The sequence below is a fragment of the Marmota flaviventris genome, chromosome 6 (assembly GCF_047511675.1).
Source record: "Marmota flaviventris isolate mMarFla1 chromosome 6, mMarFla1.hap1, whole genome shotgun sequence".
NCBI classification, from domain to species: domain Eukaryota; kingdom Metazoa; phylum Chordata; class Mammalia; order Rodentia; family Sciuridae; genus Marmota; species Marmota flaviventris.
This window is the reverse complement of record NC_092503.1, coordinates 137,503,801-137,512,659: the sequence shown is the minus strand read 5'-3', so window position 1 is coordinate 137,512,659 and position 8,859 is coordinate 137,503,801. Positions and strand designations below refer to the sequence as shown.

At 39.6% G+C, this 8,859-nt stretch overlaps 1 long non-coding RNA gene across 1 annotated transcript; it reads left to right on the top strand.

The window, feature by feature from the left end:
* The first annotated feature begins 1,677 nt into the window (after positions 1 to 1,677).
* On the top strand, positions 1,678 to 8,258 carry LOC139706069 (uncharacterized). The gene is made up of 2 exons (XR_011707784.1): positions 1,678 to 2,247; positions 5,170 to 8,258. It is a non-coding gene; the product is annotated as an uncharacterized lncRNA (long non-coding RNA).
* Positions 8,259 to 8,859: the final 601 nt, after the last annotated feature.

The window sequence follows — 8,859 nt, the reverse complement described above, 5'->3', positions numbered from 1 at the left end:
CCACAATCCCAGCCCCACCTTTACTCTTTATCATCAGTGGTAACCTTTATCCTTTATCTGGAAACTGGTTTGCCAAGAGTCATATTAAAGATCACCATCACAGCCACTATGCAGGTGCAGCTTGGTGGTAGAGCACATGCTGTGCTTAACATTCAGGAGACCCTGGGTTCAATCCTAGCATGAAAACAACAACAACAAAAAAACAAATAAACAAAAAGGAACCAAAATAGAAAAACAACAACAAAAAAAGAGATTTCCAGCACCTGTTTCTGCCCCCTGTAGTAAATGGCTAAAAAGAGGAAGAAAGGCCCTATAAGCATCTCAGGTGGTGCCAGTTCAAACTGATTTTCATGTTGGATTATACACAAGTAAAGCCCCAGGCCTTGGTCACATGAACACCAGAACTACTAACTCACTAGAATAGTTCTCCAATTGTGTATTCCTATCATATATGATTAAAAACCTGATATTTTTATTTTGATTCTATTTTTCATCATGAGCCTGTTAGGACTGTGTTATACAAAGGTGGAAAGATGTGTTAAGCAACTTTATTCTGAAAAAGGTTTTTAGAAGGCTGCTGAGCTTCGTGTTATTAACCTATGTGACTTGTAAACATTTCTTTAATTTAAATAATTAGAATCAATTCTTCAAATTTGAAATAGTCCTAGAAACAATCCTTCTTGGATTTAAGATAGCGCTTTTGCAGACATCAAAATCTGCATGTGCTTGAGTCCCTTATATAAAATGGAATAGTATTTGCAGAGTCTATACATCTTCCCATATATTTAGGTCATTTCAAGATCACTTTTAATACCCAATACAAAGTAAATATTTGGTAGATAATTGTTATACCACATATGCTCAGTGTAGACATAGTTTCCCCCCTGTATTAGGGTTCTCTAGAGGAACAGAATCAACAGGAAGTATAATTATAAAAGGGGGACTTATTAGATTGGCTTACAGGACCAGAAACTGGATAGTCCACAATGGCCATGTGCAGGCTAGAGAGCTGGAAGAACCAATAGCTGCATAGTCCAAGAGGCTGAAGCCCCAGAACAAGAGGGATCAACAGTGCTACCCTAGTCTGAGACCAAAGGCTTCTGGAGAATCTTTGGAAAAGTGAAGAAGTGAGTCTGATATCCTCAGACTATAGCAGCAGATCAAGAACCTGTTCAAGGAGAATGGAGTTAAAGTCCCACCTATATTTCTGATAAGCCAGGATAAACTCTAAATGAACCAGCAATCTAAATGTGAAACCATACAAATAGTGGGAAAAATTGGTGAACTTGGTAATCTAGACACAGACTTTCTAACCATGACACAAAGCCTAGAAACAATAAAGGAAAGTCACTAAATTTGACTTCATGAAAAACTGTATGCCATAGTTACCAGAAGCAATGTCAGAAAACAGATAAGTGGGGGGAGGGTGTCGAGGGGGGTGTGATTCAGGAATTATATCACAAAGCACTAATAATGCTTATATATAAAGAGATGCTAAGATCCAAGAAGAAGCTGAGCAAGTGGCACATTTCTGTAATATCAGAAGCTCAGGAGGGTGAGGCAAGAAGATCACAAGTTCAAAGCCAGCCTCAGCAATTTAGCAAGGCCGTAAGCAACTTAATGAAACTCTATCTCAAAACAACAACAACAACAACAAAAACCAAAATAACAAATGAAAGACCCCAGCCCAATAACTTTAGGCCCAGTAATAAATCACCAGGGCTTGCTTCCGCACCTGCACAGACGTCAGATGTATTTTTCAGAAAATCAGTTAAGTGTAACCGATTAAGAAAGGACAGGATGGTTGGGAAAGGAACCGGCACGGTTGGGCAAACGGGATCATACAATGAAAAACCATACAATGAATAACAAATGGTTTTTTATATGGTTTTTCCAGGAACCTATAGTGAAAAACAAGTTTACCCTTTAAGTGACCTATATGCTGGATTCAAAAGAGCCAATGAGATACCTGTTACTGTGCTAGGAGGGAAACTGACCACTGTACCCTATAAAAGATCTGTACCCCAAAGCCCGGTGTGCCAGTTCACCGAAGCTCCGGCTGAGGTTTCACTGGGCACCCGCAGGCGCCTGTGTATCAATAAATCACCTCTTGCGTTTGCAGCCAGTGCCTCGTGCGTCTTTCTTGGACAGGGAATCGGTGGGTCTTTCATTTGGCGAGCCAGCCAGGAGAACTCCTGTAACCCCGTCCGGATCCCTGCCCGAGGAACACCCGATAACCACTGGGAGGTAAGCTGGCCAGTTCGTGTCATTTTGTGTCTCTGTCTGTCTGGTTGTTATCTTGTTATCTGTTCATGCGCAGCGTCTGTACGATTACGCGTAATCGCTCTGTATTCTGGGCAGCTTGAGAAGGAGTTGACGAACTCAGACTTCTCCCCTGCCACCCTGGGAGACGTCCCAGGGGCTCAGGGAGGCCCATCTTGGGGGGCCTCCAATGTTCTGTAGAGTACACTGTACTCGTGGGTGACGGAGGTGACGGTATCCCTCCTCTCCCTAATCCGTCAGGTACGTTCGGTTGGTGCTCGAGCCGCGCAGCGTTCTCTGTGTCCAGTCTGATATTTGTGTCTGTCTTCTTGCCTTTGCCCGAAGCCGCGCAGCGTTCTTTGTGTTTTGTGTCCTGTCTGATTTGTATCTGTCTCCTTGCCTCTGCATTTTCTCATTCCACCTGAGACTAACATGGGACAACTCCCTTGAGTCTTACCCTTGACCATTGGCAGGACGTCCGAAATCGGGCAGACAACCAGTCCGTAAAAATTAAAAAAAAAAAAAAAATGGGTAACACTCTGTACCACGGAGTGGCCAACATTGGCCCACCCTCGGAGTTGAATGGCCCCCAGGAGAGTCCCTCCATCTCTCTCTCTAATCTGCAAAGTCAGAGATTGTCTTTCAGCCGGGCCGCATGGCCATCCAGATCATGGCTTTTAACCTTTCAGGACCTCTGCGAATCTCCTCCTGCATGGGTGGGGTCCGCGCAGTCCGCCGGGAAGATTCCACCCGGCGGTATGATGGATCTGTCCCGGACCGGGTCCCCAAACCTCCCGAGTGTTATCACAGGGCCCAGGAAGCAAACGGGTCTTCCTGGAGTCGGGCTGCTTGGAAATGCAGCCCAAGGCGGATGATAAATTCCATCTAAGGCTGAATACTGAGACTAGGGAAGCAATGTTTTCTTCCCCCCCCTAACCAGCTTGAGTGCAAATAGAGATGCCTGCTGGGGATTTAACAACTTTGACATCTCGCTTTGACTTTTCTCAAAGCCCTGTCCTCATTATTAAATTGGTGTTAATTGGCTTTAGAGATGGGAACCAAATTTTCAGTCACAAATTTTAACACTCTCAAGGGGACTTTTAAGGAGTCCCCACTCTGCTCTCTTGGGGAAGCCTAGCACTCGAAACAACTGCAAGCAGAGGATGGACTTTTTGGGAGCTGGCTACTAAAAAGTTAGAAAAAAAAAATGCCTAATGCCTAAGGTCAAACCAAACTGGAGGAACTGATCCTATGGGTGAAAGATAGGATTAAGGGACTCCCAGCAGCTGCCAGAGCCATTTAGCTCTGGGGAGTTCCCTGGGTCCTTATCTACATCTTAAGGATTATGCCACCTCTGTTTACTTAAAAAGAAGGGACACTGAATGCAGTAAAGCCAGTCACACTGGGACCCTTGATTTTACACCTATAGTTGCCTCTACGTGAAAACATCTGGTCCACTCATGGGAAAGTCTATGGTGCCACTGATGGGAGTCATAATTAAATGAAAGTTCAAAACCTGGAGAGATATTTTCTTATCTGGTTGTCTGATTGTTTCTTAGGGATAATCTAGGTTAAATGTGTGTCTAAAAAATAATAATAATAATAATAATTTTTTTATTGTAACAATCTGGTATCTGAATGGGTTTCTAAAGCATTGCACTATCTTGCAGTTAAAAGTTGGGTTTAAGCAATTGTTTAGTTTGATTTCAGATGGTTCATGCCAAAAAAAAAAAAAAAAAAAAAACTTAAATACTTGGGATAAAAAAAAAAATTTAAAGAGTTTCAATTTTGAACTGGGTAGCCTGAAAAGAAATTAAAACGTTGGTCTGGCTCATAAAAATGACATTAGATAATTAAATAGCAATAGTCTTAGAAATTTTCAAAGCTTAATTTCAGATATATATGGTAGTGTGTGGGCAAATTTAATGTAACTCAATGCTACTTTAGAAACTTCAGAACAAGCAAAGTGGCTTAGAGGTACTAAAGAAATTTCTTCTGATGGTAGAGATCCTATTTCCAGTTTTATGTGAACAAGTTTTTCTAATGTAAAAAGATATAAAATTTTAAATTTTGGAAATTGCTTCTTAAATTTGTATCATAATTTTCAACATCTAAATCTGGAAATATAACTTAAGGTTAAAATGTCTTAGGCCTAAAGTGTCTGCTCAAAATAGCAGTTTTTTTCCCTGCTCCTTCCAGACCTTGGTCAGGGCTTAAACTGATATGCAAACAGAAGCAGCTTGGAGCTCAGGCCCAAGGAAAAAAAAAAAAAGGTAAAAGTGTCTTTTTACCTGAACTCAAACTAGACCAAACCAAGAAGTAAATTGTATGGTATTTACTAACTACTGGCCAGTCATCTTTTTTTAGGATTCTTGTTTTTTTTCTTAGATTCTGTATTTTTTTTTGAGCTCGTGATTCTGATCCTGCAGACCTAGGTTAATGATTTTCTGATCAGTAAAGTTTTTTAAAAAAAAACAAAAAACATTGCAATGGAGATTTCATCTGCAAAAAGCTACGAGGCCTTTATTATTGTTATGTGTGCACACTCTTGTTATGTGTTGTATGTCGGTATGTCTGTATGTGTGTATGTCCATATATCCTACAGTGATATAACAATTGACAGATGAGGAGCGCTCATAAAAAAAAAAAAAATAATAATTAAAAAATTAAAAATAGATCCAAATATCTTTAATTCACGTGATTCAAACGGTTCAATTTAGATTGGGTAAACAGATAAAAGTAAAAATGTCCTCAAAATTAAGCTTATAAGTTTCTCTAGGTGTTCAAAAAGGCCCTAATAAAATGTTAACTCTGCTTAAATTTAAAAGTTTATAAGTATTGTTTCAAAATGTGAACAAAAGGAGGTTTATGTAATTATGGTGTTATTAATGTGTTCATATCTTCCAGGTATACAAGTCTGTAAGGTAAAAGCTTCAAAAGAACATTATATCAAGCTGGTGTTCTAAAGTCGTATGGTAATTTTAGGCTTAAAAAAAAAAAAATGTTGGAGATTCAATTATATCATTTGTGTTCTATAACTGAACTTGTTATCAATAAGATATGTACGGTTCCATGTTACTTTCTACTCTGAGATACAATTCATGTATTTTTAAGTTAATAAGAGCCTAATCTGTGTAAAGGTTTTATTGCAAAACACAAAAGTACATTACTACTTTTCTATAAGAAGTTAAAAGCTTTCAGCCTTTAATTCATGTTTTAGGTGTGATATTATGTTGTGTTAGCTAATGTTCATGTAAACTTGAACAACAATTTATGTAAACTTTGTAAAATGATCAGCTTCAGAACTATAGTACTTGAGATTTATAAAGAGCCCTGCCTTACTTGAAATAAGGCTCTGTCCCATCTCACTACATGTGAAAGTGGCTATGAAAAAAGTAAGCCAGATTTCAGTACAGTTAAAGTTGTGTCCAAAAGTAGGTTTTTGCCAAGATTACTAGGATCTCAAACAGGAAATTATGATGTATAACCCGGCCAGAATTCAAGGTAGCTATTATATAAGCTAAATATGTTTTTACCCTAGTTTTTGTTTTGTAGTTTACTTATAGATGGTTTAAGGATTGCCTGTTAATGTTTTAAAGAGGTATTGCTTTAAGAACACAACCTGGGTCAACATAAGATAAGGAGTTATCACCTACAGGATAGAGAGATAGACATTAAAGCCCAGTGCTCTTAATATAAGGCTGTTAACTTATTTGCTGGATGTTTAAGATCAAGTTTTTAAAATTAGTTAAATTAAAAGGGCCAAGAAAACCAATATTCGGCTCTTGCCCTCTGAGTCAGTCTGAATCAGGGAATAGGGGACTTCTCCAAAGGGCTCAGCAACTCTAGGCCACATAACCTCCTGAGCAGGGAGATTAATGAGACCAGTGGAGGACAGAAAGCCAATCGGTGCATTTGCTGTACAGAGGAGGGTCATTAGAAAAGGGAGACATCCCTGATGCTTCTGAGGGAAGCCATATGGTCAAGCAAGGCCTGGGCCCATCCTAGCGCAAATGGCACTAGCAGAACTGAAAAGCTGCTATGAAGTTCCCGAGGACTCCCAGGATAACTCAGCTGACTGTAAACAATAGGTAGAAACAAAAGTCAGTTTTGACTTGCTTCATCTTAAACACTTAGCAAAGACAGTCAAAGCCAAAGCACAGCTGTTCCTGGACATCTTAAATGATAATAATAGTTAAATGTAACTTCCATAAATAAGTAAACTGGAGGCTACAAAAGAGATTCTTAGACAGAAATGCCTGATAACTGTCAAAGGGACTGCTAGAATAGTTTTAGTCTAAGGCCTTTATTTCTAGCCAACGCAGGTAGGCTTGATGTTTGCTAATATGGTTATCCAGCCCCAAGTAGCAAAATTAAAAATTTCTCTATTAGACACAGAGGTTATACTAATAAAAGGATTTTGCAGGATCAGATGGCATTAAATTATTAAACTATATCTTAAAGAAAAAGACATCTGTAACCCTACATGTTAGTTGTTGTGTTGACATCCCTGACATTTCTGACAATGTGACAAATATCCTTAAAGATTTACCTGCTCAGATGGAAGCCATGTTCTCAGCAACTTTTTCGTGGAAATAATATCCTAGCTCCTAGTTCCTGGTACTGCCTGATAAAAAAACAATGTTAATCTTTGTCTTGGCCATTATACTCATCGGCATATTTCTGTGCTGTGGCATTTATTACTGCATCAATATGGTTCCAGTACTAATAAGTTCTTGTTTCTCTTATAGACCACCCATCACTCAAATGGCCCTCCAGCCTATTACTTCTCAATTAGACTTTCATCATGGACCACTCGATAGACCCAATATTTTTAAGGGGGACTCCAAACTGCTTGCCCCACGCCGTCCCTTTTCAGCCTGAAGAAGCCAGAAAGATTCTCTTCGTCCCCCTTCCTCACAGCACTAAGGAGTTCCCAAATTAGAAAAAAAAAATAATAAAGCCAGATTTAAAGTTAGGTAGTCAGTGTAGTTAGATAAATCGGGGGTCTAATATCAAGTGACCAAGTCTATCACTGCCTTAGAAAAATCTCTCTCTTCCCTCGCAGAAGTCATGCTACAAAATAGGAGGGGATTAGATCTGTGATTCCTTAAGAAAGATGGTCTCTGTGTGGTTTTAAAGGAACAATGTTGTTTTTATGCTGACCATACGGGGGTGGTCCGGGAAACTATGAAAAAAGTCACTGAAAGGTTGGCAAAAAGGCAAAAAAAAAAAAAAAAAAATTTGAAGCACAACAAGGATGGTTTAAACATTGGTTTAACAAATCCCCATGGTTAACTACTTTGCTATCCACCATAGCGGGACCTTTAGTTATTCTGCTAATAATCCTAACGTTTGGACCCTGCATACTCAATAGATTGGTGCAATTCATGAGAGAGAGACTTTCTATAATCCAAACTATGGTTCTAACTCAACAGTACCAGTTGCTTAAACAACAAACAGGGTCACACACAAGCTTAATCCAAGAACCTGAGCAAGCAGAACAATGGATATAAGATTCTATCCATGATAAAGAAAAAGGGGGGAATGAAAGACCCCAGCCCAATAACTTTAGGCCCAGTAATAAATCACCAGGGCTTGCTTCCGCACCTGCACAGACGTCAGATGTATTTTTCAGAAAATCAGTTAAGTGTAACCGATTAAGAAAGGACAGGATGGTTGGGAAAGGAACCGGCACGGTTGGGCAAACGGGATCATACAATGAAAAACCATACAATGAATAACAAATGGTTTTTTATATGGTTTTTCCAGGAACCTATAGTGAAAAACAAGTTTACCCTTTAAGTGACCTATATGCTGGATTCAAAAGAGCCAATGAGATACCTGTTACTGTGCTAGGAGGGAAACTGACCACTGTACCCTATAAAAGATCTGTACCCCAAAGCCCGGTGTGCCAGTTCACCGAAGCTCCGGCTGAGGTTTCACTGGGCACCCGCAGGCGCCTGTGTATCAATAAATCACCTCTTGCGTTTGCAGCCAGTGCCTCGTGCGTCTTTCTTGGACAGGGAATCGGTGGGTCTTTCACAACAACAAATGGGCTGACTGGAGATGTGGCTCAGTGGTTAAGCACTCCAGGTTCAATCTTAGGTAACCAAAAAAGAAAAAGAACAAATTTTAAAAGTGAACATAGGTCAGGAAGAATTCACAGGGAAAGACAAACAGAAATGAGGTGATGTCTTTGAAACACATGAAAAGATGTCTTGAAGGATTATGGAAAATAATATTCCTACAGGATAACCACAGGGAGAAAAGAAACAACGGTATGGCTCTGGAAGACGGAGGATTATTAGCCAAACATTAAACCTTTTTCATTGTCATTTTTTTTTTCATTGTCATTATTTGTCAGTAGTACCTTGGGGTCTCCTTCAGAGTACTGGAATCTTTGAGCAAAGAGCTCTGCTCACTTATCTTTTTTTCCATAGCTGGGAATGGAACCCAGGGCCTCCTCCATGCGAGGAAAGCGCTTCTACCACTGAGCTCTACCTCCAGCCCCAGTATTAAACTTTTTCTTTCTTCTCATTTAAAATTTCGGTTCGGCACTCATTTATGCCCATTAAAAGCTGGTACTTAATTATT